Raw genomic sequence first — 8,780 nt, 5'->3', positions numbered from 1 at the left:
ATTCACAAAACGGTGAAAACTCCCTGACTCAAGATGACCTAAACTGTGACATTAAGCACTTCTCTGTCAACATGACCATACTTACAAGGCTTATAGAGGCTTAACTCAGTAGACACGAGGTCTGTTCCATGGTGTCATCTTTATCAGGAAACCTTTTGGCCCTGGCGATAAAAGCATCTAAATTGTGCTTTTGTGCATCATTTCAAACTGACCAATTATTCACACTAGTATCAGTGAAGTAAAACCATGTGATTTCCAATATCAACATTTAAAAGTCACATTTTTTCGTTTTCACTTCTAAGGTCAATTTCACTCTCCTTTCTGTTGCCTGAGCAGTGAACATAAAAGTGACACAACCCCCAATGGCCCCGACTATTAATGAAGCCAACATGACTAATGATAAAAGCAAACAAACATATGCAGAGACATAATGAACAACATTAAAGTATATTATCAATTATAGCCTCACAAATCTACAGCTGCAACGACAAAACAAGCAGGCAGCAGCTTGGATTTTTTTTTTTTATTATTATTATTTATTCAAAGCAAAAGTGCTTCAGTGACATGACAAAACTTATGGGGCTGTAAATCATCATTAGACTAAACACCTTGACAGAATTATTAATCAATATTAACACAGGCTGCCAATGTGTCACAAAGAAATGTGAAGGTGTCAATAAGAACATTTTTGGGATCTTATTCATCAGCTCCTTGATTACAAGGGCTTCTTTGTCTTTGCAATTAAGATGCCAAAAGATAACATTAGAGTTCCATTTGATTGAGTGATCCCTTAAGCAATTTTTATTACCTATGTATTAATTAATTTCACACTGTCTTCAATAGATAAACTACTTTATGTGACTGCACATGTCTAGGAGCAGCTGTTAGCCTGTAATAAAAATAAAGTAAAAATAAAAATAATATCTGACTATTTTCCCTCTACAGTTCCAGCATTTGCTGATACTGTATCCAGAACAGTAGAGTATATGTCAGAACTACAGTATATGAGCAACAGCGTGAATAAATACTGAATATCAAAAACAGATGTATACTACAGGAAAATATTAATCCAGGATCAATTTAGAAAAGTCAAACAATGTGTGGCTGCATTGTGCTAACTCCAATAAACGTATATCCTTCGAGCTGACTTTCCTGTTGAGAGTTCCTCTCCTGACAGGCTTGACTGATCTGTTCCATGATGCCGGAGCAGCAGAATACACTCTACTGTCTCGCTGAGTTTATGTCACAGCTTCTCAAAGTCCACGCTGCTGGTGTTGGATCTTTCAAGTGAGGTTGTCAGTGATGGAGGTCATGCTGTTCGCAGCCATGCCAGGAACAAACATCTGCTGCAGGGGATGCTGGTCCACAGTCCAAACCAGGATTTAGTCTGATCCTAGAAACATAATACAGACACTAATGACTGACTGAGGCCAACAACTACTTGAAGCTTAAACATTGACACATGTTGTTCATACCCACACTTAAGAAATTTAGCGTTACTGTTATTAAATATCTTCTGGCCACATTTGTTTTTAGTGTTGAAAGTAACTGCTCATCAGATGATCAGCCTTCTTAAAAAAACCCCAGATTTATTGACACAAATTTCTGCATCACTGATTCCTTTAACAGATAGGATTAGGCAGCTTCAGCAAACTTTCCAAACCAAAAAAATGGGGCACGAGGATTTAAACTGGCAGAAAGACTTCACAGATGAACCTCCCGGAGCCTCAGCCACAGCTGAAATTATCACATTATGAGTGGTGGCAAAATCCAGCCTGTGTGCTTTACTTCCAACAGTGTTGGTACAAATCACCAGGCCTTCTTGTGAGGGAGCTGAAACGAAGTACTTTTCAGCCCAATTAAGATGTCACGTCATGTCACTTCAGGACAAAAAAGCCCTGATTAAAAAGATGTGACTCATTTGAATGACAAAAGAAATGAAATATCACTTTTATCGAAAAAATAAGTGTGTGAACAGTTGTGTAAGATCATGAGAAAATTATTTCACATCCGGAACAACAGATGGAAGATTACGTTGCTGTTTTGAAAGTAGTCTTGATCAACATCAACCTTTTTTTCGCAACCTCAGAAAATCTACGGTGAGGTAATGCAGGTAGGTGGCCTCTTGACAACCTGTACTGTGCTTTGCCTGAGCAAGCGCGTGCACCCTCTCACAAACAAAGTGACATTACGCCCCCACACACCACTCAGGCTTGTCATGGCAGCAGAGTGGAAGGACCGGCCTGTCCCGTCTGTTCTTTGCTGGGGGAAAGAGGAACGTGTCAGTGGATAAGTAGTCACCAATCAATGCTTCTCATCTTCTTTCTGCCTGTCTGCACCTCTGAGCTGGTTTACCTGCGAGGAGTCACGTTCCACCAGCGTACAGGACTTGGCCTCGCTCTCTTAATCTCTCTCCTCCTTCACTGCTCTCTCTCCTTCTGCTGGGCCTCACACATCATCATTTCTTTTCAGCCCGCTAAGCTTTTTTGTTTAAACTCTTGTTGTCTACCCTCATTTTTGGTTGGATGCTTTTTCAGCTTTACCACTCAACAATCACCTTTTCACCCGATTTTGTCTATCTCTCCATTTGCCCTATCTTCTGGTTTTTCCCTTCCCACGTTTCTCTCCTATGCCTCACCTTGGAGCAGAGCCCGTAGAGCAACATCAGCATACAGATCCACGTCCCAACCTGCCTCTGAGTCTCAGCCTGCCCGTGTACGCCTGTCTGTGCCTGGGGCTGCGGCTGAGGCCAGCCCCTATCGCCCTCCCTCATCAGCACATCTACTGTACCTGTCTGCTGGCAGACTGCCATCCAAACACACAGTTCCCCTTCATTTACCCAGAGATCCTGGGAGTAGGGAAAAAAAGAAGATAATGCAAAACTAAAATCTATAGAAAAAGACTACTCATGTTGGGGTCAAGCATGTTTGACCTCCACTGAGAACACCCACGACTACCCTGAGAGGCGCACGTATACAGTAGCACTCATTCAGTCTTCTGGCTGCCCTGTACAAGGCCATCAACAGGTTTCTTTGAAGGCCACCGTCTCTGCGGTGGGTCATCAAAGCATATCTCCATTCAGTTCCACTGAAAGGATCTGAGGCTCCTGAGAGACGCCGTGTTTGAAGTGATATCTCTGTACCACTGCATTCTTTACCGTGCTGTCATGACTTGAGTTACACATTAAAAAAAAAAGAAGAACATGGGCACAGAGCCAGTGCCACCACCTCAACCATGTCTCATATACATGTTAACTAGGACTGCTACCTCTGTTTGATCAGTGAATGAACCATACTCTGGATGTTTATAGAAACTGTCAGTTCATAATAGGAGTGCACTGCATGTGATCATATGTTCCCCTGACAGAAGATCAAATATGAAACAGACTCATCTCTACCTGTTGAATCTCTTGAGATCATGTTTCCATTAGTCAGCCTCTTCTCGGATCTGAGATCATCTGAAAAAGATAAAGGATGGGGGTTGAAATGATTCAGGAAGGAGCTCAATCAAAAGTAGACACGAAGTCGAAAAAAAATTGAGGATTCAGATGTAATTTAGTCCAGCTCTGCCCAAACTTGCATTAACACTATTTTCTCACAGCACAACGAGAAAGCAATCAGTTGTTTCTTTGTTTTTCATAGGTATGATGGCTTCTGCTATCAGTCAACTTGACTACCTCCTCCTTGCAGAATTTCCAACGCTCTTGGTCAACCTGAGCCAGTTTTATAATGACCACATGACTCAGACCTTCTCCAGGATCTTCACAGAACATTTAAAAACTTAAACCTGGAGAAATGAGACAGATCACTCCACTTTGTTTTATGTTAATCTTAAGTTTCAGTGGAGCTCTGCAGTAGCTGGCAGGTCAGCAGAACAGAGGCAGTTAAAGTGGCTTTTCCATTGTACCATTTGAAATTACACGGTGTGCTGCTTTTATTTTATAAGGTTAACAGGTTCAGGTAGATATTGGATCAAGAAGCGTTTTTTAATCACCGGTTTCTTTATGCAGACATTCTTTAAAAAGGCTGAAGCTGTGCTCTCTGGACCAATGACAGCTCTGGTCCCTTCTTCATCCATTCAGGGACAAAGGTTCTCTTTGCTTCTGAGTTTCACCGTCCCAGACCTGTTACCTTGGCAAAAAAATGCACTGTTTCCCAGTGACACAAAGCCTGAACCTGAAAACCTCCTTTCAGGTTGAAGGCTCCAAGAGTTGAGGGGAAAACAGCAATAACAGGACGGCAGGGAGAGAAACTGAATACCGGCAAATTACTTCCCAGAGTTTCTGGAGGACATGGTAAAATGATTCTTTCTTTCCTCTCCCTTTTAAAATACCTTTCCCTGGCACCAAGCACCATAGGTAGTTGTGTGCTGGTCCCATTTCTTTTATATGCCTTCTTATATTTCCGTTTTTTGCTTTTTTTCTAGCTATCGTACTGAGCTAAATGAGTTATCATGTACACCAGCAGGCTGGAGCAGCATGTGGCTAGGCTAAGCCCCCAGATGAGGTAATGCTTAGAGGGTTGGCGAACCAGGAGAAGGGTTGGTCAGGTCTTGATTAGCTCAGGGGTAGGGGCTCTCTCGCATATTGGACACCCCTTTGTGTGGAGAGATTACTACCTTATGAAAAACCGCCCCTGCTGACGCGCCTGATGGGATCAGAGCTTCCTGCCCATTGCATCGTCCTGCTTATGAGTTCTCCAAACACAGCAGAGAAAACATGCAGCCAAACACCAAGCACACAGACTTGAACCTCTCAGAAAAGACAGACATGAACACTGTGAGAGTATATGTACAACTTGAAAGTTCTCATCATGTCTTTGTGTAAACAAAAATCTACACAGACACATCAAAAAGTGCTCTCAAGGCTGCAAACATCATCTTTAAGGGCCCCCCTCCCTTTCACTTGTGTATGTGATGACCACAACTGATGACCCCCAGATGGAAAACAATCTGCATTTATTAACAAGGCCAGATGACACACAAACGCACGCTCATCCATGCTCACTTGCTTCTACTGTGGTCATCTCCTCCAGCCACTCTCCAATGAGAATCACATGATGGACCACATCCAGCTCTGAAAAACAGCCGAGAATCTCCACCCAGAAAAAACATCAACAAACAAAGTTGAAAAAACAGAGAGGATTCAGAGGCAAAACTTTCAGGGGATTTCGTCCCAGCAGTCCTCTAAAGAGGGCTGAGGCTATAGGATGATTTCAATTATTTGATATAAATTCTGATGGTCCATTAGTTCAAAATAAAGCTCTGGTTATAAGAGATGTATAAACAGAAAGTTGCAAACAAAACACGCATCAGAGTCTAAAGCAGAACTCTACTTTTTTCCAGATGTGTAATGGACTGTTTATTACAAGTGGTCTTACTTTCACATAACCTTTGCCAAATAAATCTCATTTAGCACAGAGAACATGGGAATAAATGCAGTGTTGTGGTTTGTTCAACCGCATAGTAAAGTTCAACAACTTTCTATTCCTACCGTTTAGGATCCTACGTCAACAAATGCTAGTTATTTCTGCAGCACACTTTGTGAAACAAATAAATATTTTTAAGGTGTATGCACACGCACAAGCATGCAAGCCCCCCCACCACCACCACACCCACAGAAACCAGTTAGGGACACTGGCACAAGCTTGCGCCAGTGGTCCTTTAAACCAGTCATGTGAAACGACCTGTTCCTTTCTGCAAATCAGATTACATATCCGAGCTGAGGTCTGAAAGTCCACACAATCACACACACACACACACACACTCACAAGCTCAAGGCTCAGGTCCACACACAGGAACACATGCACTGACACACACACACACACCTTAATCAGATTTTTCCCCTCAAACCTCCTCGTCTTTGTGAATGTACACAAACTGCCAGTATCAAGAGTCCGGAAATGCTGCCTCAAAATGTACATATCAGCTTACAAGATACAGTAAATATACAACACACATGGACTATATACACCATACACTAAAATGAGCATAGCTAACATATTGCACTGAATGAAACAATCAAAACAAAACAATTTCTTTGTCTAGGAAAATCTCAGAGGAGTGATAAGCCTCCTTTCAGCAGCATTCGACTGCTGTTTGGCAGCTCTGCTGTGGAATGAGCACATGTGGAAACGTGTTTATAGTGTGTTTGGCAGGAATGCAAATGATAGATGATTCGCGAATCAAGAAAGTCCTTTTCAGATTACCAATCACTGATCTGTTAAAGTAAAGAAGTCACACTTGTTTCTTCTGCTTAAATTAGTGTCAAATCTGACTGAGTCAATGTTTTTAATTTGACTGAGGTAGCAGTTTAATAAGTAAATTAATGTAAGTGTAGAGTGATAAAACATATTGAGTGTGTAAATATTATCAGTCTGTCGGTTTCTATGGAACTGAAATATTTTGGCGTCTCTGCAAAGTTTAGCTTCAGTTATCAGATCTACAGTTGTACCAGTTTTTTGTTCTGAGTCTTTCAACCTCGGTCACAATGTAAAAGAAGCTGGCTGCCGGTGGGCTGGTTGGCTTAATTAAACCCAGACAGATGGAGGAAGTACAAGTCTCTTTTCCTACAGGACTGACATCAAGTATCCACGCTGCTAATGAGAAAGCTCTACATCAGCACATCCCTCTGGCCCATCGACCCAACTTTTCTTGTCTTTAACAACTTTTTAAGGAAAATGAATTACTATTCTATCAAGTCTAACCAACAGCTGCTGTTTCAAAGTTTATCATCAAAATTCTAAATATATCAAATGTGTAGCTCTTTGTGTTCCTTTTGTCCTTGGTGACATGGAGGTCAGAGGGTGGGAAGTTGTGGGTGGCAGGAAGCTGAAACGGTTGTGCCTACAATGGGGTGTCAGGACTCTGTCAGTCAGTTCAGCTCAAGTCCAACTCAAGTGGGTCATTCTTTCCTCACAGTGACATGTGAGAAGACCAGCAATGGAGACCGGCAGCAAGGAGAATGGAGGAGCAGGGGGACCGCGCCCTGGGTTAGATTGCACTGGATGCTCAGATAAGACGACAGGAAAGGGCAGAGTGGGGCTGGGCAGCAGGGGAAGCTGGGGAAGCTGGATGGGACTACTGTTACCCCCAGGAAGAGCTCACTCATCTCTCAGGTCACCTGCCACACCTGTGAAGGCCAGGATTCAGTCTGACTGACTGAAACCAGCCAGGAGTTGTGAGCTGGCCTCCAAAGCCTCAGATTGGACCCAGCGTAAACCACTGAAGGATACAAATCATCACACTGGTGGTTTTAAATATTTTGGTCATAGAAGTAACAAACATATGCTTACTTACATTACTGACAACAATTTTCCAAGAGTTATCAAAGGTTATCAATGTTTTTTTCAGTTTCAGTGCAGTTAGCATTTTTGTCAAAGTTACACTGTTGAATGGTCAGTCCATTTGATGCCTTCAAGGAGACCATTCTGGTGAGGACCCCGTCCCATGGTAGATTTAACATGCTCATTCTAAGATAATAATAATGCAACAATTCTTAATTTGAGGTAATCACACACAATTGAAAACACAATGCTGAATATTATATTCAATTTCTGCCCCTACATCCTACACACTGGAGCTTTGAATCACTGTAAATTAATCATGGCATGTTAGTCAGACAAAAGGACAGACAATGGTGGCTCTGGTGATGATGGTATTTGTCATTATGTTAGACATTATGTAAGCTGAACAATCAGTCACTTTACTGACAACATTTTTTTTAAGAAATTCAGGTCCAGTATGTAACCAGGCATGACATACATTTCTGTGATGTAACTCAAGATACATATGGTCAGCACACAGACAGAAACAGGGATAAAATAAACAACAATGTAGTATCTTCATCTGGAGTGCGTTTCCTGTCCTCTAGGTTGGCCTATGACCACTAGTTCCCATTTTACACCAATGCATCTCTCTGTTGTTGTTCCCTGCCTGCACAGACAAAACTGCTACCATCAGACACAGACACAAAACTCAATCTGGAATGGAAATTTAAAAGGATAATAAAGTTACATCAGGCAGCTCTTTAATAAGACAAATTAGACAACTCAACCTTCCTGTCTTGGTGAACATACACACAAACTGTGGAAAAACCTGATTTGTGTGTCAAATTTTACAAGGTGATAAATGAGGAGACAGTTTTCAGCACCAACAATGGTGATGAATGTTTTTATCCAAAACAAAAATGCCACCAAATGATCTTCTATCACCTTTTTTTTAATCCAGTAGAGGTAGTGATCAGGAGTGGTCACAGAAGCTGTGAAATGTTAGTTTTAGAGTGAAGGTAAACAGCTTCTCCCATGGTGGGCCTGTACCCTACACAGAGTAAGCACATGTTTCCCATTGTGGTTAAAAGGGAAGGGGATTAAAGCGTAGTGCAGCTGGAGCCACAGCCATACACCCCATGGTGGGATCATAGTCCTCTCAGGTCTTTCAGTAGTGCTGATGCAGCCCAGTTGGAAGTTGCTGGTGTGCTTTTGCTGGTGTGTAGGGCGAAGCTGTGGCCAGATCTATCAGATGGACTACTCAGGGTCCTCTAGAGCTCAAATTTGAGGCCTTTCTTTGGGGCTAAGGGGGCAGGCATGTTACCATGCTGACAGAACGGCCTGACTGATGATGGCAGACACTCACATAAATACAGGCTGGGTAAAGATTATGAAAAGGTGTTGAAACAAAACGGCTTTTGCTTTTCAGAGGCCCAATACTGTCCCCTGATGAAAAAGAAATCAGATTCAAAACGTACATTAAAGACATGTACTGAGGTAGAGGGGGAAAAAGGG

At 42.1% G+C, this 8,780-nt stretch overlaps 1 long non-coding RNA gene across 5 annotated transcripts in view; it reads right to left on the bottom strand.

Annotated features, from left to right (window-relative positions):
* Positions 1–501: 501 nt before the first annotated feature.
* LOC124073093 overlaps positions 502–8,780 on the bottom strand; it is an 89,025-nt gene continuing 80,746 nt past the window's right edge. For all 5 annotated transcript variants that reach the window (XR_006845640.1, XR_006845638.1, XR_006845637.1 and 2 more), the window contains 2 exons: positions 3,398–3,457; positions 502–1,393 (listed from right to left, as the gene is read on the bottom strand). This is a non-coding gene — a long non-coding RNA (uncharacterized LOC124073093). The remainder of the gene's footprint in view (positions 1,394–3,397; positions 3,458–8,780) is intronic.

The sequence above is a fragment of the Scatophagus argus genome, chromosome 16, assembly GCF_020382885.2.
Source record: "Scatophagus argus isolate fScaArg1 chromosome 16, fScaArg1.pri, whole genome shotgun sequence".
Classification (NCBI taxonomy): domain Eukaryota; kingdom Metazoa; phylum Chordata; class Actinopteri; family Scatophagidae; genus Scatophagus; species Scatophagus argus.
The sequence above is the reverse complement of the archived record's forward strand: the minus strand, read 5'-3'. Positions and strand labels throughout refer to the sequence as shown.